At 41.9% G+C, this 23,883-nt stretch overlaps 2 protein-coding genes across 5 annotated transcripts in view; one reads left to right on the forward strand and one right to left on the reverse strand.

Moving 5' to 3' along the window:
- Window positions 1–23,883, reverse strand: part of LOC146209265 (uncharacterized) — a 200,021-nt gene that overhangs the window by 171,594 nt on the left and 4,544 nt on the right. The gene's annotated exons all lie outside the window — the stretch shown is intronic.
- LOC146209266 (uncharacterized) overlaps window positions 1–23,883 on the forward strand; it is a 214,884-nt gene that overhangs the window by 1,931 nt on the left and 189,070 nt on the right. The gene's annotated exons all lie outside the window — the stretch shown is intronic.

The following is a 23,883-nucleotide window of genomic DNA, read 5'->3' on the forward strand; positions in this document are numbered from 1 at the left end:
GTTTTTCAGCATAGTTTTTCTTTCCTTCTTTTTTGTTATTCTTTGCAAATCGAGATAGTTAATCAAGCAGACGCCTTTGTGTTATATGAGCTTCGTCATGGCGATTTGTCTTTAAAGTTTCAAACAATATGCAAGTTTTCTTGAAGTAATTTATTGATCCATATTAACGAAATGCTTAGAAATGTGCTTTATTTTTTTTTTTCATATTTGTTCGCTCATCTGAACAAAATCTCACGACGCGTAATTGCGATAACATGTAAGAAGAGGGTTCCCTGAGATAACAAAACAAGTGTGATTAAAACCCTGTGAGGGCGTATCGCACAGTGCAATGCGCGCATGACCGCTAAAGCAGACAAGCGAATATTATAAACCTAGGAAATGAGAGTTTAAGCTCACGCCACTAAAGACACAGAAATAAAATACAAAAAAGACTGAGAGGTGCGTTAAAGGAGAGGTACTGACAAAAGCTTTTATGAGAACCACGTGGACAATCGCAAACAAAGTGCACTTCGACGAGACAAGGCATAGAACCTGCACGACCATTGGGAGTTGCCTCGAACAGAACAGTATACATTCAGCAACTCTAAATGACAGCGAGCCCGAAGCAATTGGAATCCAGGTTGTGGGCGCATTGCTCCGAGCTGTCGCCCAAATCGATTGCCTATTCAGAGCGGGCGATCGGCGCGAGGAACAAGTGCATAGTTTCTGTATGCTTTTCTTTATGGCCTCTGAATGCCGATGTTGGAACTCTGTACCTGTGAGGTCGATTGAGTTCCAATCCGCTTTTTATTCCCATTCAGCGCAATGCAATTTTACGCGCATGACCTGACATGTGCCGTTCTTTGGCATTGCTCATTGACGGGCTCACACAGCTGCGCAAGCGAGCGTTACAAGCACATAAAGAGAGAGAGAGGGGGGAACGCGTGTTGATGTGCAGTTTGTTTTTGTTTTTTTCACTAAACTTTCAAAGAAAGCGCAACATGGCATATTTATCTGTTATACTATACAAGCAATGGCATTGTTAAATGTCTTGGAAGACAATTGGCCTGCCATTGTTTTTAAGCTAGTATTTTTATTACACAAATGATGTCGTATTGATTTATATTTTTCTCGTTGTTGGCGCTGATGTCAAAAATAATGAAATATTGTTTGTAACTTTATACATAATATAAATATGCAGAAACGTTATAAGCAGGAAAAATAACTAAATGCACAAGTAAGACGGAGACCAGAAGACAACAAACCACGGCTGATATTTGTTTTCACTCTCTTATAGCTTATAATATATAGGTTGAGTAGCGTTAGTGAACCAAATGTTCCAATCTATTAGATTTGACATAGAATGGAAAAATGCCTATATGGTATATGGTTTTAATTCCACACGGAAAAATCATTATTTAAGTGAGTAACACTGGCACATTTGAAAAAGGACTTGTGCCGCATAAGACATCCTTGCTGAAAATAACACTCAGTTTTTCATTTCCACTTTTCCAACTATTTCAGAATTTAGCTTATTTTCTTGTGCAAGCAAAACATGATTACTCAATTTTTCATTGACGCGTATTTTGAAAGCCGTTGATGCAACAAGACATAAAGCTGAAGCATTTTTACACAGACTGTTTACTGACACTTCTGGTTCCCTGCTCGAATAGGGTAACACCAATTTAACTCGATTTGATCAAACTGTGCCTCTTGCAGCTTATAAAGCATTGGTGTTTTTTTTTTTTTTTTTTGTTAAGGTCGAAGGGTAGGTGAAAGGGAGGCTTACATCTCTCCTTCCGAAATGCGCAAACACCTAGCCGTAAAGAGCAATACCAATATGCTGAAAACGTACATATACAAAAACCCTAAAATATTTAGTTCACTCCAATAGACCACGAAAAAAGAGCATTCGAATTTAGTCTCTAGATGCCGTAGTGGGGCCAGAGCTTAGTGAGAAGAAGAAGAAAAAAGTGCAATGGCAAGTACGGGCCTTCAACGCAGCAGGCCCTGAATGAAGTAGTCGAGGAAAGCGAACCGGAGTTCCTCGAAAGAGGCGCGCTGAACCATGCCAACAATGCTTCGGGAACTCCAAACCGACAGCTTTTGAGCCGCCCTTTTTTATTTTGAGTTGATCTACGCATTTTTCGCTTTTAGAATTTTGACGAGAAATCCTTCAGAAGAAAAAGGTTGTTCGCCTGTGTAAAACTTCTAAACTTCTCTTAAGAATTTATATTCGTTATCTCTGAAGCAAGAAGGCGCCAGTTTGATCTCGCTCACAAATGTAGGCGGCTTCCGCAGGAACTCGGAAAGACTAAACATAAGCTTCCAATACGCTAGCCAGAGACTCTAGCTGCCGTTCTTGACGCAACTGGAGTCGGGCGGTGATTCGCCAAGATATACGCGCAAAAGTACTTACGCGCAACACACACAAATGCAACGCACACAGATGCCGCGCAGAGGCTGGCTAACGTCCGCAAGAGCACCGTTCGCTCCCACACGACACTGAGGGGACCCAGTTCTTCCAGTGAGCAGCCACTGGGTGCAAATATCAGATGTTTGCCTCGGCTTCCTCGATTGCAGCAGGCCCTCGTATGTGCGTCAACTGAATGTGGGTAGCCTCTTTTCTGACCCTGGGTTCTTTAAGTCGCGAAAAGTTTGCCCACGGTGTGTTCGGCCAGAGACATGTGCCAAGAACTAGGGGTACCAAATAAGGCTCCGTCATAGAAGCTCAATTGCTGTCAGCTGCTCATTTTGGGCCAGCGGCTATCTTCTTGTGCGCTGCCGGAAGGAGCTGTGCAGTTAGAAGCCAGCAGGAGTTTTGCAATGAATAGGGTTTCTGATTTGGTCGGATTGACGCATACTGCGCAGGAATCTAGAAAGAAAAAAGACAGTTATATCTACGTATATATATATATATATATATATATATATATATATATATATATATATATATATATATATATATATATATATAGACGCCAAAAACCCACGGTGGACCAATGCGGGTCGTGTGGTGGAAAGGAGCAATAATCAAGCCATACATGATTTCCGCCGAAAAACACCGTGGCCCAATAACATACAAAAAATTTGATTTATTTCACTGATATATTTTACAATCTCAGCTCGATTTTCAGCAGGGTGATGTACACGGCTATGTATATATTAATGATAATATAGATATTAAAGCAAAACTTGACCAACAAACATTATTCAACGGAAGGTATCACTGCATCAATGTGTGTGAATGAAAACAAAATGCGAGGAGGTCGCAGAAGAGATAAGACATCGAGACGCGAGGGAAACAATATTCAAAGATAGCAAGAATTGTGATTATGAAGCTTTCCCTTTAATTTACAGTCCTAGCGAATAGCGGGTACTTGTAATAGCTTTTGCAAGTTGAACAGGACGTTACTGTTAGGGCGAGCATCTATTGTACTCTGTAACCGCTAGATGAAATAAATATACATAAATAGACATTTTTAAACATTCCTTGATTTGCTTAGCAGAAACGCCGGGCGCAAAATCGCATCTTTCGGTTCAGTTGCCCAGTACAGCCTGGGCTAAAAGGATTGGTATTCCAGAACATATAAAGCTGTTACAATTGGCGCGAACCGCTTTTTTTTTTTTTGCGTATTTTCAATCAGCTTAATATGTTTCCGAGCTTGCAGTTACTGGATATTTACCGCATAGCCTAACTATACTATATATCTAAGCAAATAACCGGACAGTATAGAATTGTGAGCAGGTCTTGCGTTACGCGAAAAAGAAGTGTTTTCTGTGAGCGGAACCTGTCACACCGCGCACATGGAATACTGCTTGCTTATATGGGGCACCACCACTGAGACCCAAATGTAGAAACAAAAATACTTACTCTGCACGAAAGAGCTGTACGAGCTATTGGTAACTTATCCTAATTTGATAGCACTACAGAGCTCTTTCTGAAATGCAAACTTGTTAAAATAGAACGAGTTTTCATAAAGAAACTGGCAGTATATATCGAAACCCTTATGAATGATAGTGATGAGAACTTTGAAAGCATATTTAGTAAAGCCCAGAACCTATAGTATTAGAAGTACACAGCTTCATGCTACGGAGTCCCGTACGAGTCATGGACATAAAATGCTTATGCATTTAATACCGATGTCTTCAAATTGTTATCCCCAAATTCTCCCTTTAGCGATATAAATTACGTCCACTCAGAAATATAAGAAATCGGTACACAACATGAACATTCTGCAACATACCTGAACTATGTATACTGACTTGTAACCCTGTCTTATGTTTTATGCATTTCTGCCATAAATACTTTTGTCTTGCTTAATTTTATCATGATGCCATGTAAAGATACACTCGTGTAGGCATTTTCATTTTATATATTCATTTCTTGTTCACTTTGTTTTTGCTTCTGCCAAGCACCTTGGCTGCTCTTTCAGGAGGACAGGTCTCTGTCAAGCTTTTTCACACGCTCTTTGCTTGTTCCTCCTTAATTCATGTAGTCAATCAAAATCTCATAAACAAAAAAAGAATATCGTCTTTATTCAAGTCTAGACTCTTGAAATACACAAACCCAGGTGTGTAAACTGAGCTACCTTCAACATCATAAATATATAAAATAAACACTCTTCAAGCGAGCAGTTACAAGCGAGATAATTACAGAGCCTATTTATTTAGATCCACGTCCATTTGCCAGTATCTACCAAATAAAGACAGCCATTTGAAAAGTCACATTTCACTGTTATTGATGACTGCCCCTGTTAACTTCAGAGTAAATAATGTGACGATGATATACACAGTGTATTTTCCCAAAGAAGGTATTTATTAAATTCCCAAATAAAAGCAATACAAGAATAAAGCATTGACGAATGCTATGATCGAATAGAAGATTATGGGAGGAGTTAATAATGAAGGAAACAGTGATATTCATTTGAAAAATAGTATAATCTGAATTAGGTGAATTCTGTAACACCCACTATCCCGCACAATTTAAATGTACCTCTTTACTTTCTCGAAAGATGTAGCGGCGTTTAATGAAGATTGCTAGGCCTTCCTAAATTATCAACACTGGAAAATCCCCTACAGTAGTCATAAAGTTGAAAATATTTAGCCATCTTGTACACAAATAAAGTATTAAACGTGTGAAGAAATTCTCAGATGTTTTCATGTATTACACGCTCAAAAAAACTTGAAAGGTGATTTGGGATATCGTTGGAAAACCAATGCAATGTTTCTGAGAGTTAATATCAGAGCATAACAAGCCACGAAAGAATGAATAGAGGTTGTGGTAATGTTACAGTGAAGTCTTCAATGTATATTTCGTATATTCAGGAGGGACCGGAGCGTGCACGTTAAATATCCCCAGGGGGTCGAAATTTCCGGAGTCCTCCACTACGGCGTCTCTTATAGCCTGAGTCGCTTTGGGACGTTAACCCCCTCAAACCAAAACCTTAAATGTTAAGACGCATTCATAAACAACTTCTCTTTGAAAATAGTCAATTTATACAACAATTGGTAGAAATGGAAATATTTCGAGCATATCTCTGCATATAATGGGACATTAGATTTAGTCGGCAACAGTTTCGCCTTCTCGAAACAGCGGCAATTAGAAAAGGGCCATCATATCAGATGCAGCAACTTGATTTGCTAGGGCTTATTACTGGAAATAGAGCAAATTCTTCCAATATACTTCATACTCCTCGGCTCGGCTAGAGCACTTCATCGCGTTCGACCTCATGCCCAAATAAAACAACGATCATCTTAGCACTTCGATTCTTTGCATAAAAGGACCTGCTTGTCATTTCGCAGACAGCTGACTTTCTTAGATTAATCCTCCCGAAATAATGTAAAGTCGGGCGTATTTCAAGAGAGCATAATCAGCTCAGTATTGATTTTAATCTGAATCGGTGATATAAAACATAACCTTGGTAATCAGATTGTCAACTGACGTTTCGAATATATTTCGGAAAGGCTGTCTTTTTACGGCTACAGGGCTTTTATAAAATCAGCTCGGGCGGATTATTATCTGCCGCTCGCCATGCCAAACCTCCTATGACGCCGAAAAAAGTCGAATTATCATACCTATACACAAACTATTTATTTATTTATTGTTACCCTCAGGGTAAGAACATTACAGAGAACAATAAATAAACGTCTCTAGTAATCATTCATAAAGAGTGCGGTCAACCTCACGTTATATAAGCGACTCAGCTTCAAGTTTTATCTAATCTCTCATGAACACACACATGTCAAACGCTACTCCCAGAGCTTACGAAACTAGTTCATTTAAAACGCAACTTCAGAACTTTACCCAATTCCACTTGAGAGTGCACCTGTCGAGCATTCGTTAACATTTAATATCGCTATGCATTTTCAGTTCGCTCACCTAACTGAGACTACTTGCTCATTCCATACAGCGTGAAAAAAAAAAAAGAAAGAAAAAATGGGTCGCTCTTTTTATTGGTTTAGACAAGGTCAGTTGTTGGGCGAGTTGGTGACTATGTTCCATATCTGTTTTATCCATATATTTCACATATGTTTCCATATATTTGTTTTCTCTATTGTCCCGCTTATCACGCTGTAGATATGGAATATCGGTTTAGACTTGATCCGAATATATTTGCTCTGCATTCCCTGTCCTCAAAATCTTGCTGAACAAACACAGTCATCTCTCCGTTCCGAAACATTGGTTATAGCAATTACGTTTTCATTGTGCGTTTTATGCAACCAAGTCGCACACCATGCGGATTGCATAATCACCACCTCCACCAAGGTGTTAAGGGTAGTTCAGCTTGTAGCAGAGGGCGGACACCGAAGACAAGGCTTTCCAACGGACGTTCTCTGTAGGCACCAGCCGACGCTGTTGAACGTCGTCTTCTCTCCAAAACTCACGAGAGTCTTCTTCTTCTTTCCTTATGCGTATGCGTTCTTCTTTCCTTATGCGTTGCACCGCCTAATGTGACAATATGTTTCGAAAGCCTTTCACTAAGAAGTACCGCTTTCTACTCATGAGCCCTGCTGCACGCAATCAATTATTGGAAGGATCTTTCGGGCAGTTTTCACATCTCCGATCTCATTAGCTAAAGCAAAATATGCAGCATTTTGTTTTCAATTGTCTTTTCTCTTTTCGCCTCATTTCTTTTACAATATGTTACTGACTCGCTGTTGTATACCAGTGATCGAATTAGATTAATAACAGTGTTCAAGCTGCTTCTGCTTTCACCTCGGTTCCAACTGTAACCCCCCCCCTCCCCCCTTCCCTCCCATTTCTCTAGTTGAAGGCTGTGAGGTGTCCGAATAAAAAAATGAGAAAGGAGTGCCCCTCTGAAAACCGATTCTTGGAAGGATAAGCTAGCAGGCAGTGAACCTTGAACGCCATTATATTACAAAAAATCTAAATCTACTACACATAAAATCACTCACAAACATTATCTGATATTATGTAAGCAAAGTAAAGTTTGTTGTATTATGTTTTGCTGTAGGCAACGCATTGTGTCAGCTCTGTTAGTTTTCACACAGAAGCAAAGCTCGCGGACGCCTACTTTCAGCGCCTGCAGACAGGGACAGTAATATTGACTGAGCGCGCATGTCCAGAAAGGTATGCGATGAGAATCAAAAGAACGCACAGTTTGTACAGATAGGAGATGAGGGCAATTGCAACCACACAATAAGCCCATCTCTCCGACGTTTGGGAGGAGTTGGAGACACGGCACTATATATTTGCAGGAACATCTGGTTCTTATGACAGGAAAAATTACGGAGGTTAAAAATTTACGTAATTCTGAAATTTCACGGGGAAAATACCACAGGAGACATGAAAAAACGATCCACTTACTAACTCAAACCAGGTACCATCATGTAATCGCTCGCAATAGCACACGGGAAAGAAGCTACTTTCAATCAAAGGTGGGCGTCCCGATTGTGTTCGAAAATGCAGTTTTTTTAAATCAAAATGTTTTCGCATGGCTGCAGTAGTCAAAACTATAAAATGTTTCGCCGTTCGTAAGCGTCTTAGAGAAAAGAACTCTAATTTCCAAAAAAGTTAATTAGAGGTTCCAATAAATGTTTCTTAAGAGAAGAATGACGAAATCCTGCCCTTTCTTTTCTAGCGTTTGCCTCTTATGGGCGTTTGTTGCGGTGCCACATGTAATTATTACTGGTGTACAGGAAAAGAAAGGCATAGTATCTGTCACAAGTTTTTAGGGCAAATGAGAGCCTGGACGGTACACTATCGCTCCTGTCGTGTCGCGCACCTTGACACGCGTTCAAGCGTGGGATTGCAGATGGCAGGAACGCTAGACAAGAACATGTCTCGTGGAATCCCGCGAAATATGACAGATCTCGCGCAAAACTCTCGCGCATGGGATTTCATTTCATGACCCTAGAAAGGATTTGGCCTCAATAGGAGCGGAAGTTTCGTTTATGAGGTTTGAAGCAAATATTTCATGACTAGCAGCCAAGTCATCAACGGTGAAGGCGTTAACATGTCCGCACCAAATTAGGTATCGAACCCGTCTTTAAATACTTTGGCATCTTTTCCTATCGAGCCTCATTTTTCTTCTAGTTTAATTGCACTCTAGTTTTTTCACTAAAGTCTTCATTCTAGCAATTGATTATGCCCGCTGTTTTATGAAATATGCAGGTGCGGAGCACATTGTTTCGTTTAGGTTAATATTACGCCTTTGAGAATACGGCTCGATGCCATTAATGGCTCACGTCCGCTGGTCTTACTTTCTTTTTATTGGTCCTTGCTAATGAATGTGAACACCTGCTGGCTAATTAAAATTGCCACCGACCGTATGTGTCCGCTAGTGGGCTCTCTGATGAACAAGCTGTCTGTTCATTTCTCGTAAGTGCAGTGGTTCTGTAAGTGTCTTTTGAAAAATGCCGACTTCCTGCCGGTTGAATGCTACCGTCGTTGTGGCAAGTCAGCTTTATACTTGCTAGTTAACGTTTTGGCCCATGAGAATGTCGGTTAAATATTGGCAGGAAAAATATTCGTTCTTAAGAATTAGAGCAGAATAATCACAAGATGCAGGTTCACTTGAATCACGTTGGTTGTTGAAGTGTCAAACGAATGCACCATGCTCGCGATGGAGCATGGTGCATTCGTTATTCCTCCCGATGGTGCGAAGGCGCAATGTCCAAGAGTGGGTTCTTTACTTCAGTTTTGGAATTGGAAGCGGCGTTTATTTCTTTCTAAAAGGAAAGGGAAGCCAAGGGAAAAGGCGGCAGGCCTGACGGGGCGTGGGCTCCCTAATACAGACAGCAGCACTACACTCCGATGCATATTGAATGTAAAAAGCTTAATGCAGCACTTCATCTACAAAGAATACACTACATATGTAAAACACGGTAGCTAAGCATGCATTCATTTCTATTACATTGAAATCAACACATGTCAAGCTCGCTAACATACATTTCATGGCAAATAATCTATTGAAAAAGAAAAACATTATCTAAAGCGGCTTCTATTCATGAAACTGCACAGGACATTCATGCAAGTATTCATTCATGTTTTTTAAATACATTTACTGGTGGTGAAAACACGCAAGTAATGATGTTTTCTTGATGAGAAGTGGCACTTGAAAGGTTAACTTCTCTTTGCCATAGTCGACTGATAGGTAGAAGTATTCTTCATGCTATATGATCAAATATTGCGGTAGGTCTACCGTGTGGAGCAATACACTACACCCTCCCCCCCCCCCTCCTTTCAAAAAAAAAAAAGAAAACTTGTCTCAATATGCAGAAGAGTTAATTTCAGGTATAGAAAAAAGAGGGTCAGCATGACAAGCGGAATCAACCATCAAAAGAAGAATGTGAACTGCGATAAGTGCGTTGTGTATAGCATTCCTCTGTTTTGCTGCAAGAGATACGTGGGCCAGGCCAAAAGATGTAAACCTAATATTGGTGGAACATCGAAGTAACTGCGGCAAAATCAATGATCTGAGCGACCTCACCAAGCACGTTAATAGCAGCAAAAAATGCATCCCAAGGCTTGAAGAAACCGTTATTTTCGTGCATTCCACAGACCAGTGTGAAAGAGTAATCTTCGAAGCATACAAAATGACACAGGCTGGTTCCACGGAATGCGTAAGCGATCCGTCGATAGCGCTGACGCGCAGATAGATTCAATTGTTACCAGACAGCGCGATGAAAAGCGATGGTACACGAGTTACGGTTTGATGAGTTGCACTTATGATCTTGTATCTAGCACGTGCTAGAACATTGTTCTTAGTATGTGAGTATATAGGGAGAGGAGTACATGCAATAAGCAGTAGAAAGTTAGCGCACGTACCAGTCTTGTTTTTGTTTCTTTTCTAATTCGTCCTTGTGCCAGAGTATAGCGCCCCTCCCTGAAGATGAAAAATCAACTAGCCACCATTACAGCTTTGCTTAGTAACACACAGCCTGTTTTGGTGAATCTTCTGCAGGAGACCGAAGTCGTAAACTTTATGCACGGGTAAAGAGGCACATTTTTAAAACAAGTTTTCTCTGCACAAATATTGTGATAACTTATATAGCGTTAAGGGTTTTCTTTGGAAGACAAACAACCTGTTATTTATTTATTTATTTATTTATTTATTTATTTATTTATTTATTTATTTATTTATTTATTTATTTATTTATTTATTTATTTATTTATTTATTTATTTATTTATTTATTTATTTATTTATTTATTTATTTATTTATTTATTTATTTATTTATTTATTTATTTATTTATTTATTTATTTATTTATTTATTTATTTATTTATTTATTTATTTATTTATTTATTATACCCTCAGAACCCGGGTTGGCCGAACAGACGCGAGTGGTATACAAGACAAAATTTAACGAATAAGGGAAAAGCACAGGAAAATCTACAAGTGTACAAATCGAAATATAATAAACAGTACAAAATGGATCAATTAGGAATAACATAATGTGCAATAAGAGCATTTTTGAATAGTTTTATATCGGTTATATATATTAGCGCCGCAGAACGGTGGCTCAAGTCTATAATTGAACGCGAAAGGAGTGAACTGTAAAAAGCGTTTTTGCGACATGCTGCGGATCCAATTTTATGACGAAAGTGGTTCCCCATACAAGAATACAATATGTTAGTTTAGAAACAAAAAGTGTCCAGCACCATGAAATCTTTAGCCAAGCAGGCAGTCAGGTAGTGATTTGTCCAGAAATTCTACAGTTATACTCAAGTCTCTTCATAAATTTGCAATATGCAAATTTATTAAGGGACATGAGTATAATTGTAGAATATCTAGACAAAATCACTACCTGACTACAAGCTTGGCTAAACATTTCATGGTACTAAACAGCAAATCTCATGAAAGATGTTTATCGAACCGAACACCCAGATCCTGAACATTTGTGACTTGCTGTATAATACCGCTGTTATAATAAATGGCTATATTACACTGTACAGTGGTGTTCATTCTCCTAAATATTATTTATAGTGTTATTAAGATTTAAACTAAGTTTATTTGTGATGAACCACTTTCGAAAATGGTTTTAGGTAGTCAGTGACCCTAATTTCTAGTTTGGGCAAGGAATGTTTGTGTGTGTGTTTAGAAAAAGGTTTATTATACATTCACATGTGCGATGACAAATGACCAAAACTGAAAACTTACATGCTTAAGAACAAGATACACTGCACATAAGATGTCTCATGTCGAGGAAATACATCAAAATGCACTATTTACATCGCGGGAAAAACTTGGCTGTTATGATGACATATACAATTTGACATATGCAAATGATGACATATACAATTTTGAATGACCATGAAAATGTAATTATACACAGTGTACAATAATTTGACAAATAAATATAGGTACAAACATATACAGCAATCGCATGCACAGTGTGTATTACACATGTGTTTTGAGATGTAGACAGGAGAGTCAATAAATAACTATTGGTATCAGCGCGCATGATAACCTGCGGTTTGTTGCGAATATTTGTGATCTTTTCGAATATGTGTCAATAATTAATATACACAATAAATGCAAGTGGTCCCAAAATTGATCCTAGCTGTATAACCACATATGCAGAGCAATAGGGATTAATTCGTACCAACTGTAGCTTACTGCACATAACTTTTTAATCAATATGAAGGTATACCACGAACTCGGTAATCAGGCAATTATTGTAATAATATACGATATTGAACATAGTCGAAAGCTTTCTAAAAACTCATTAATAAACTAGAGATATAGTTGTGACATTCATTGTGACTTTTAATTAGTTAACGATGCTTGCTCAGTAGACCTTCGCTACACAAGTCCACACTGAGAGCTGGTTATAATATTGTACTTATATATAAAGGTATACTGCTTCGTAACCTGGTGATGAGACGTAAGTGAAAATGAGAGAAGGAAGAAAAAAAAAACCTACGCATGAAGGTGAAACAAGATTATACATAACAAAATGAGAGCGAAATGAGCTAGTGTCATTCCAGACCTATCGCAAGGCTGTTCAGAGGAAATGAAAGTTCCGACCGAGAGGAGCAAATGCTGTTTTTGTCTGTGTATACTTCTTAGGACTGCGTATTTCTATGTTTAGGACGAAAGCATGATTTGCCGCACGAGTGGCTTGCAAAGGAAATTGGAGCAGAAAGTATGAGCAGGGAGCGATACCCTCCGTGTGCTGTGCGATGTCAGTGCACGTTAATGTCCCTACGCGGTCGAAATTACTCCGGAGCCTCCACTACGGGCCCCCTCTTTCTCTATTCACGCTTTCATTCCCAACTTCCTCCCTTCCTTTACGTCGCGGGTCAGGTGTCCACAGAACTTGTGTGACCAATGCTGCACCTGCTGAGGGAGGTCCCCGCTGCTTGCGGTGGGGGCTAGCCTGCCACCGAATTTTGTCTGTTGCAGTACAGTGAACTAGAATATTGGTTTGGTTTGGTTTGGTTTGTAGGGTTTAACGTCCCAAAGCGACTCAGGCTATGAGAAACGCCGTAGTAGAGGACTCCGGAAATTTCGACCACCTGGGGTTCTTTTACGTGCACTGACATCGCACAGCACACGGGCGCCTTGCTTTTAGCCTTCATCGAGAAGCGGCTGCCGAAGCTGGGGGATTCGATCCGCAACTTTGGGTACAGTAGTCGAGCGCCGTAACCACTGCGCCACACCGGCGGGGAAAAACTGGAACTGATTTATTTATTTTTATTCATATTCTAGTTCACTGTAGAAAATAGAGAAGAAAGAAAAAGAAGAGGGCGAGAAAGACGCGCGCCGCAACAACAGCCATCATCCACCACCGAAGCAATGGCAGGTGCAATGACGGACTAAAACTACAGTGAACTCGAATATCCTAGTTCACTGCAGTTGTAGTCCGTCACTGCACCCGCCATTGCTTCGGTGGTGGACGACACGTTCCCTTCCCTTAGCTCTCAATAATATATGGCGAAAGCCTTAATAGGCTTATGAGTGTCCGTACGGGCGTGCGTGTGCTCGCGGCAAGTGTCACACTTTTCCGCGAGATTCCACGGGATACCGCCAGAAAGTAGACCCTGCCGGGTGTCCGATCCAGGCGTCCGTGCGACGCCTTTCACTTGGCGCTTCTTCGAACGCCGCACCACAAAGCATACAGAAGCAAACGCAGTAAAACCAGGAATCAGCGAAGTTTCAAACAAAGGCTTTCGCCTCATCCCACTTTAGCGGTCCGATATGCCGCCTAACTGATATTCAGCATATGTGTCGCGCTGCGCAAAGGCCACTAGAAGTGACGTCATATCATAAATCCATATCTTTTACATATGGCGGAATTTTTTGGAAAGGCTTTGCGTGTAAAAGTGCCTCATGACTGCAAATAGCGTGGAAATCATCGAGTGGGAAATTTCGTGGTCGGTGCTTCTGTTGTGAGTATTGAAGACGCGTAGCTTGTTAGGCCAGTTGGTGCACTGCTGTGAACAAAACTTGAATTTTACTCGTTGAATTGCCAACGACAGAACTGGGAGAGCAGCCAAGAACACCGCCAGAATAGCAAAAACACAAATATTGACTGAACGGGAGAACATAACATGTGACAAGCCATGTCCCATTCATGAACTTGTACTTTCGCCGTGAACCTTACATGTGTGTGTGTGAAAAACTTTATTGCAGAAAGGAAGCTTGAGGTAGCCGGGGCAACCTCTCGCAATCACTGGGTGGACTTATCATTACAGGAGCCCATTGTCGCTGACGAATTCACTACCTACCTGTATTTCCAGCATTGTCATGTGCACTTCTTGGCAACGCGTCATGCCGCTGGTTGTTTCACTTTCTGTTCAGAGGCCTCTCACTGATTCTCTCATCTCATTGCGGCATCTTTGGAGGTTGCAGCCAAGAGTGGGCTCTTTTACGGGGCTTGTCAGGCTGTGTCTGCGGCAGTATGCATGTGGAGGATCCCTAGGACTTTCTAAACTTTCTTTAACGACTCTTGCATATGAGTGTTTAGGTGTGACCTTCCCTTTTGTGGCTTGTCTTGGTGCGGCCCTAGTGTCGACGCAAAAATTGCAAGGATTGGGCGGAGGCTCGTTCAGCTAGGGAGATTTACGCTTTATTTAATCCACTGCCCTACCAATCGGGGCGGCTTTAGTTTCAAGGTATCCTCTATGTAATACTAAATGTGGCCTACCGCATTTTACGCACTGAGGGTCGGCTCAGGAGGCCCAGTCCTCCTATGCGTGCGCGGCAACACATGCTTTGCTGCCTGCACTACGGGGCCCAGGTATATGACCATGCCTGTGGTATTTCTAACATTTGTGCTGCTGAAAATTTTTACATTATATGCAATGTAAAAAGTTACAATCTCAAAAAACACTAGCCTAAACAATTATAGTGCTTAAAACAAGGGAATTGCAAAATACCACAGCAGAAGAAGCAAGTAGTCAAAAGGAATTTCATGTTGACTGGAAATTTTGGCACATGTCTGATGGAAAGGCAAGGCATACATATCAGTGAAATGGGATACATGATTAAAATGTCTCATTTCGAAACAAAGCCATTACAAACGTTTTGTAACAAATCCTCTGCCCTCTTGTTCACTTCTTTCGCTCCCTGTTTTCACAGTACTTACCTATCCTTATCCTTTCCAATGCAATCCTTACCGCAGGTAAGAAGCATATGTTGCCACATTTGGAACACAGATTTCTTAAATATGAACGAAGTGGTTCCCCATTACAATACGCGGATGCAAATTGTAAACATCCTAAGCTATATAACTATTCTCGTCTATCGCCTCAACTCGATTACACAAGATGTTTTCAAAGGTTTAAGTTTCAACGGTCGCCAAATTCTGCGATATCTCGAGATTAAATAATATCTGGCGATGGTAGGATACAAGCCTTTTGCATACAACCTGGTCCACCCTACAGACGGTTGGTTGGTTGGTTCATAGGAAGGGAAAGGCGCAGTATCTGTCACACTTGCTCTGTGGACACCTGAACCGCGCCGTAAGGAAGGGATGAAGGTGGGAGTGAAAGTGGATAGAGAGAAAGGTCATCAATTTCTAAATTAGGCTTTCTAAGACAGATGTGCGCTTTTTAGCAGGTCATTGTCAGTGGTTTACCGCATCTTAAAGCAGCGCGAAAACACAGGACTAAAAGGAACAGGAGACGACACAAGCATTTACCGGCGTCCTACGACCGAGCTCACAGCAGAGCTCGCATGGATAAGCTTCATTCAAAGGCAAAGAAGATAGACAGCTCAGGTGGTGCAGTGGTAAGACGCCCGACTACTGTGCCGGAGTTCCCGGGTTCGAACCCGACCTCGGCGGCTGCGTTTCGATGGAGGCGAAACGAAGAGGCGTCCGTGTGCTGTGCGATGTCAGCGCACGTTAAAGATCCCCAGGTGGTCCAAATTACTCCGTAGCCCTCCACTACGGCTCCCCTTTCTCTCTATCCACTTTCACTCCCACCTTCATCCCTTCCCTTAGGGCGCGGTTCAGGTGTCCACAGAGCAAGTGTGACAGATACTGCGCCTTTCCCTTCCTGTGAACCAACCAACCAACCAACTTTCGACCTACATGTATGGCGGAGACAAGTGGGCGAGGAAGGAGGTTACGCGTTGCCAGCGGGATACGCTTCATTCGCGGTGGAAGGTGTTCAGTTAAGAGTTTCTTGCTGCAAAAAGAGAGTGAGAAGGTATATGCTAAACACGAGGTGGGACAAGCATAAGTATGAGGAACCCACATGCGCTAGCTCAGTTCCAGTTTTCAAATATTACAGCAGTGTGATGCTTACTACATCCTGCGCACTGTGGTAAGTGCGAGCCGATCCTTCTCCTCACTTCCTTTCCTTTCAGCACTATTTCTCTCGTATTCTTTGCCCCGCCGGGGTGGTGCAGTGGTAGGACGCCCCACTACTGTGCCGGAGTACCCGGGTTCGAACCCGACCTCGGCGGCTGCGTTTCGATGGAGGCGAAATGAAGAGGCGTCCGTGTGCTGTGCGACGTCAGCGCACGTTGATCCCCAGGTAGTCGAAATTACTCCGTAGCCCTCCACTACGGCTCCTCTTTCTCTCTTTCCACTTTCACTTCCCATCTTCCTCCCTTCCCTTACGGCGCGGTTGCGGTGTCCACAGAAAACAAGTGAGACAGTTACCGCGCCTTTCCCTTCCTATAAATAAAAGTTCTCGTATTGTTCTAAACCTACTAGGCCGTATCCTTGTATATATATATATATATATTTCCACTAGCTACTTCATCCCTACCCGGACGGTCTCGTAAGGTCTCCGCAAGAACTGCTACTATATCTATACATTTTCCCTTTCTTTTTAATTAAAGAGACTACTTTGTGCGTTGGCGGCCCGCAGACATGTACAATATATAGGCTGGTGACGTAGGGGGAAACGACCGACAAAACGCAACACCCAGTAACTGCGACAGATTTTGTTCAAGCAGTGTCCATGCAGCCAACCTTTCAAGAATAGCCCATTTTTCAGCGCCAACACCACGGAAGCTTTCTGCGAGATTTTGAAGCCACCTTGTAAGACGTACGAGCTGTTAACGGCACTGAAAAATGGACTTCTTTTCTGCAGTGCCTCTTGTCATCTTAGGAGCCACATTTCGCAATGCTGGATGTAGCTGTCGCACAGGCACTCACATTCTCAGAACTCGAAGAAATAAAAGCAAGAGATTTTGAGAAGAGGGGGCATAATGCCCACGTCCGTCTTAAAAAAAAAAAAATGAAGCTTCCGAAAATATGGCATTAGTTATATTTACCCAATACGTTAAATAAAATCTTTCCAAAAGCTCGCAGCGGCCTTTTCAAGGTAAAGAAAATATTACGATAAATATTCCCATCAACTCATTTATGTTCAGCGCTTGTCAGGGGCCAAGGCGGCGCAAGATAACGGAGATAGTGGCGCTACAAATTCAACAGATTGTGTTAGTTTGGTTTACGACAGGTTTCATCCGAAGAGATGGCTTTTCGAAAGTGACGATAAGGCACGTAACAGATCTTAATACCGCGTTTTCCTCGACAAAAGTGCCATACAGATATGGTCGGGAAATCCTCCTAGGTTATCGCCCATACATGCTAACCATCCGCGAAGGTCACTAATCATGTGAAGCTCTCTTGAATATCAATTGATATTATGAAGAGACTTTAATATTGCAACACACTATTGTGGAGATATTGAGGGTAATGGTCTAATGTTTTCATGCACAACAAGATCGCGCTATAATGTTTGTCCCTCGTTCACAACGAGTATAGTTAAAGAGTTGCACGGAAAACCCATGTAGAACGTTTTTGACGATGACAAGAACGTTAAGGCTGGGATATACACCTCTCAATTGGACGAGGGAGACATCGAAACACCCCCTCCTAGAACTGCTGCAAAACCAGCTCCACTGCTGCTTCCACCGGGTCAGGTTCAAGTGTACGAAATAGTGCGCACTAGTACGCCTGTTGCAATTATGTATACTGGCCTTCCGAGAAGATATCTGCGGATATACTGGTTGTCAAAGCAGAGTTTACCGGTCAAGGAAAAAAAGCGTTCATAAAAAGCTAACGTTGTAAAATGCGTCAACCCAGACTCTGAGCGCCTGCAACGTCAAGAGACGTAGTTTGTTACGTCTGCTTTCCTGTGACTCTTTTGGTCCACATTCTTTACGCAACCACGGGAAACTAACAGTAAGGGAGAAATTTTCCGAAACTATATGGAATTCGGCCACATCCCTCAATCGTTGCTTCGTGCATAAGGTGATCCATATATATATATATATATATATATATATATATATATATATATATATATATATATATATATATATATATATATATATATATATATATATATATATATATATATATATATATTTGGAACCCAAAACTTTTCAGTTCGCTACCGCCTTGTGACCAGTTATCGGCCATCCGACAACACAGTTTTTCTCACTCCAAATAATAATATTTACCAAAGCAGCGAAACCGTAGTATAATATGGGCAAGTAGTTTAGAAAAACCAAGGAAGTGAGAGTTATGGTAACTGTCACGCGTATCTTAATCATCTTTATTACCGGCGCCTAAAAAAACAGGCAGCCTTTATGAAGATAAAAAAATCATAATATATGCGCTATACTAAGAAATATCAATACTACAAAGAAATATCAATGCCGATTTTAGTGTTCTCTTTGGGAGCCTTTTGTAAACGAGCATAATAATGGCATGCGTTTAGTTTCTTGACGAGCAAAGCTGGCCCTCAGGAGCATATAACGTATAAAAGCTCGAGTGCTTGCGCAAACAAGATTTTAATACGAGCGCAGACCAGCATATTTCACTATTATTAAGCTATCTTTTTTTCTCGCAATCGACAGATATTCCGTGCCTTGTTTGCTTTGCATGGTCCGTAAAAAACAAGGTGGAAACGTAAGTTGCATAGCTAAGCTTGCATATTTTTCCCACGGCATTTATCGAAGAAAAGCTGCATAGCTAAGCTTGCATATGTTTTCCCACGGCATTTATCGAAGAACTCTCTCAACAACGTGTGTGGTGATATACTGTGCCCAAAAAGTCCTTCGGCATCTACGCGAGTGCCGATTAAAATATGTGTGGCAGTACATTCTTTACACCGCTGAATCACAAACTATAACATTTAACTATACCTTAGGAAAATTGCACAATAAAATGCTTTTACTGGCGATGAGTGGCACAAACGCGAATCTCTTCGTCGTGGATCTGTGCAAACCAACAGCGCTCTTTGCACCAAGTTTACAGATCTTCCAGCGACGACATAAGCACAAAAGGGCTTAATTAAATGCGCTCATTACGTGGGCGGTAAGCAAAGAGGCAACGGGCATCATTCACTTATACTTGATGATTTCTTTATGAATGGTTCTATAAGAGAGTTACCTGGTAAGTTACTCAAAAGTGACGTAAACACAGACACTAGAGAAATACCAACTGCCGGAAACGATATTACAGATTCCAGGTTGGCCCACATGTGGGAAGCCCATGAGAGCCTTACGAAGATATGGAAAAAGCAGAGGCACAATAGAAGGCTAAAAACGAGAATATCTCCACTTGAACGACAGATAGAGGAGTACGCGAACGAACTTCAGAGTCAACACTGGGGACAGATTTCCGATGAAATTAATGGGAAGCTTGGGTGTAAAAACGCGTGGCAACTGTTTCGCCACTTGCTATATCCAGGACAAACTGAGACGGCAGCTCAAGGAGAGCTGAAAATATTGGTTCATAAGTGCCAGGACACGGCTGATGATCTCATAGAGGAACTGAAGAGCAGATACCTTAACATGGGCAAAGGGGTTCATCTATACCATATCGAAGGCCAGATAACGCAGAGCTAGATAGGGACATGTCAATAGCGAAGGTATGGAGAGCAATCAATCAGCTAAGAATCGCATCAGCAGCGGGAGCAGATGGGGTCACCAATAAAATGCTGAGAAATCTAGATTTAGTATCTGTCACGGCACTCACAGATTTTCTTAATGGTGTATGGAAACGAGGTAGAATTGCCTTCAGAGTGGAAACATGCTAAAGTGGTCTTCATTCCAAAGCCTGGGAAGACACTTGAAGTAGGCAACCTCAGGCCGATATCTCTAACATCGCGCCTAGGGAAGCTGATGGAGCATGTAATACTGTACTGACTTCAGGAGTATGAAGAGGAAAGGGAAGTATTTTCCGAAACAATGCTAGGTTTCAGGAGCAAGCTGCCAACTTATCATGTAATGATTCAACTCAAGACAGATATAATTGACGCGCTCAATAATGGGGGAACAAAAACTGTACTTGGCCTTGATCTACGAAATGTCAAACAGGAAGCCATAAAAATATTCTGGAAGAAATTTCCCCTGGAAAGAGGATTTACGATTACGTTAGGGATTTTCTAACCGAAAGAACGGCAGAAATAAGCCTTGGAGACATCAAGTCTGAACCAATTAAGCTAGGAGACAAGGGCACCCCACAGGGCTCAGTTCTTTCTCCTTCCTTCTTCAATCTAGCGTTAAAGAACCTTCCACCATTACTGAAGACTGTGGAAGGGGTGAAACGTACGCTATATGCTGATGTCACGTTGTGGACATACACACGTAACGATGGGGAAATAGAAGAAAATCTCCAACAGGCAATCGACACTGTTAAAGAATTTGCGGAATGGGCAGGGCTAAAATGCTCACCAAGCAAATCATAAATTTGGTAATCTCAGGAACAAAAGAAGGCAATATCAACGCAGAAGACCTTTGGTAGAATTAAATGGCACATCTATAACCATAGTGGACAAAATCAGGGTCTCAGTACTGGTAATTCAAGACAATAGATAGAACGCGGAAACAATAAATCGACTTAAGTCAACAATTAACATGACAACCAGGTTTATAAGGCAAATAGCCAACAAAAGACGCGGGGCCAACGAGAAAATATTGTGCCGAATTGTTCAGGCTTTTGTGATAAGCACAATACTGTACACCATCCGCTACCTCAAGCTAGTTGTGGCAGAAAAGAGCAAAATTGAAACAATCATAAGGCAGACATATAAAGCAGCACTGGGGCTACACCACTGCAGCCCTACGAAAAGACTTCTTAGACTGGAGGTCTAAAATAGCACCATGGAACTATGCGAGGCACATATGATAACACAGCTTAAGAGGCTCGCCACCACATACACGATATGGAGGATCCTGGGTAATTTAGGACTACAAGATAGAATCCCGAAAAAAAAAGCGCAAGTAAAACTGCCGACGAACTAAGAAACGTACTCATTATTAAACCGCTACCAAAAAACATGCACCCTGCTTTTCATGAAGGCAGGAGAAAAGCAAGAGCAAAGGTCCTTGAGGCCAAGTCAGAAGGTTCTGAATACACTGTTTATGTGGACGCGGCGGAATACGAAGGAGGCAACTCTTTTGCTATCGTGGGCGTGAATTACTCGGGTAAAGCATTAATGGCAGGTTCGATAAAAACAAGGGACTCGGGGACAGCGGAGGAGGCGGCTATCGCCATGGCGATGGTCAGCACCAAAGCTGTTACCATAATTAGAGACTCCGAATCTGCTATAGCAATTTTTCGAGAGGCATAATCTCCAAAGAGACAGAGTGAATTTTAAAATATAAAGACTGGAATCAAAATGAGGTGGAATTAATATCGTTGCCGGCACTCTCGGGGAACAGAAGTGGTGGTAAAAATATTTTAATGAAAATGTTTAGGAGGTTGTAGCGGCGGTTGGAGTCCTTAGCCCGGAACGCCATTGGTGTAGGCCGCTGTCCTCGCTCTTTCGATGAGTTCTTTTTGACCCCTTGCGTCCGAGCTGGTCAGAGCTACCTCCCACCCCTCCTGCGTTGGCTAGTTATTGATAGTGATAACCTGATTTCGCTGGCATGCCCACACCATATGGTACAGGTCCGCCTTCTCCCCGCAGAATTTGCATTCTTAGTCATATGACTCTGGATCTATTGCGTGTAGTCTTCGTGGGTTGTTAAAAGTGTTGGTCTGTAGATTGCGGACGTGTACCTCCTTCCCTTTGTCTAGTCTCGAAGTTATGTCAGCCAAAATTTCTCGAGAGATGCATTTATCTCATTTCATGACTATACTAATCACTTTAAACTAAAACAGGGGATATATCCTCTACAAGACAAGAAACTAGACAAAAGGCAGGAAGTAATCTGGCGTCGGCTCCATACGCGTGTCTTCTTCAGCCCATCTAAATTAGCACACATGTACCCAGCATAACACAATCTAAATTGTAAACACTGCGGCGAAATAGCCTGGTAGGATCCTATATTATGGAGCTGCAAAAAAGCGCCGCCACCAGCGGACTTACTACCAGTCCTTCTCTAGAGCGGCGGGAAGCTATACTGGCCAGCTCAGACCCGTTAACGCAAGTTCGGGCTACTGAGTGGGCTCATAAGGTCGCCGAGAGCAACGGTCTTGAGGCCATCTAAGTGTAGCGCCCACAAATCGCTCATTGCTGACAACAGATGCTTCCTAATCCAATACAATCCGGTACGCGTTTGCGGAAACCAAAATGACAGGAGAACGACGTTGCGCATCATGCGGTATCAATGGCAATGATCGCGACGTTGGTGGCGTAGCGAGAAATACTTGTCGACTCATGTTACTCGTAGCCGGCCGAAAATGGGCAAACCCTAAAGTCGAAAGGCGCCGAGGTATGGGGGATGCGGAGCTAAAAAAATTTAGGGGGTGTTATGGCACCGAACTTCTCTCCCGTTCCCCCTTTGATACGCCTGTGAGTGACGTACTTATCAAAAGGTGCTCGCCTGACATTGCGGAGCATATATCGCTGTCATGACTGTGCGAGCCGAGGGCATGAGAAGTACAAATTTGTTTTTCTTTGTTCGTATGAGGTCCTAGCGACGACAGCTCGATATGCAGAGGTTTGTAAAGAGAGCCGACGGCGCACAAGTTTGTCCATCAGTTATGCGGCGGCCAAGCATAGTACCCGAAAATTTTATGACTGTTTTACCTCACAACCACTTTAGTACTACTGTGCCGCTCAAGCGTGAGGCTGGGCACTTCATCACTGTTGCACTTCACGATTACCGTAGCACCCGGATAAGATCACACAAGCAGAAAGTGAAGAAAAAAAAAGAACAGTGCGCGGTGATGAGGAAGTGATGCGAGCAATGAATGTAATTAGTAGCTGGCCCTGATCGCTGGTTATGGAACGCTGCTCCGCTCAGGGAAGTTTCATGCTACGCCAGAATCACCTGTTTTTCTCTAAGCGCTCATCATACACAGTGTTCACCTGTTAGGAACGGAACATGGTGCGTGGTAGAGGCACAAGTTACCGGAGCCAAAAGAAAAACACACAACGTGGGTTACCTTAGCCGCTAAGCGAACTTGAACAGAAACCACGATCATCATGACCGGATGGAATAAATAGAAATCTGGCAAGTGTTTCTTTTAAGAGAGGGATATGCTTGCAGATCAAAGAAGTAGAGACAAGTAACTGTTTTGAGCTTGTTATCTACTTAGTCTACAGTAGTCTTAGGAGACGGCAAGAGAATAAAGATGTTGCACGCCTATAAACACTTTGTAGCAACATACGCTAATTCTGTAATACGTGCCTGATGGCAAGTTGGAAAATAAGCTTGAGATTCATAAACTTATCCTTGTAAATCTAAGTAGCGGATCTAATTCTCAAGTCCGCCAATGTTTCACCCCGGTCCTGTGGTTGCCATCTGCTCTTTATGGTGTGTAGAGGGAGGCAAACGTGACGCCTCTTTGCAGTCTAGCTGATGTAAGCATTACGTCATATTGTATGGACAGGTTACCGGCCAGCAACTCCTAATAATTAGAGAATAACAGCTTAAGGGGCGAATTAGTGCTGCATTATACCTAAAAATGTCCAAATAATATGTCCGATGTGTCCGCTTTTTAATGAAAGGCGAATATAGGTATCCGGCCAAGATGGTCACAGGAAATATTGAATATATTACCTGACA

This window comes from Amblyomma maculatum, chromosome 1, assembly GCF_055883805.1.
Source record: "Amblyomma maculatum isolate TAMU_Amacu chromosome 1, ASM5588380v1, whole genome shotgun sequence".
NCBI classification, from domain to species: Eukaryota; Metazoa; Arthropoda; class Arachnida; order Ixodida; family Ixodidae; genus Amblyomma; species Amblyomma maculatum.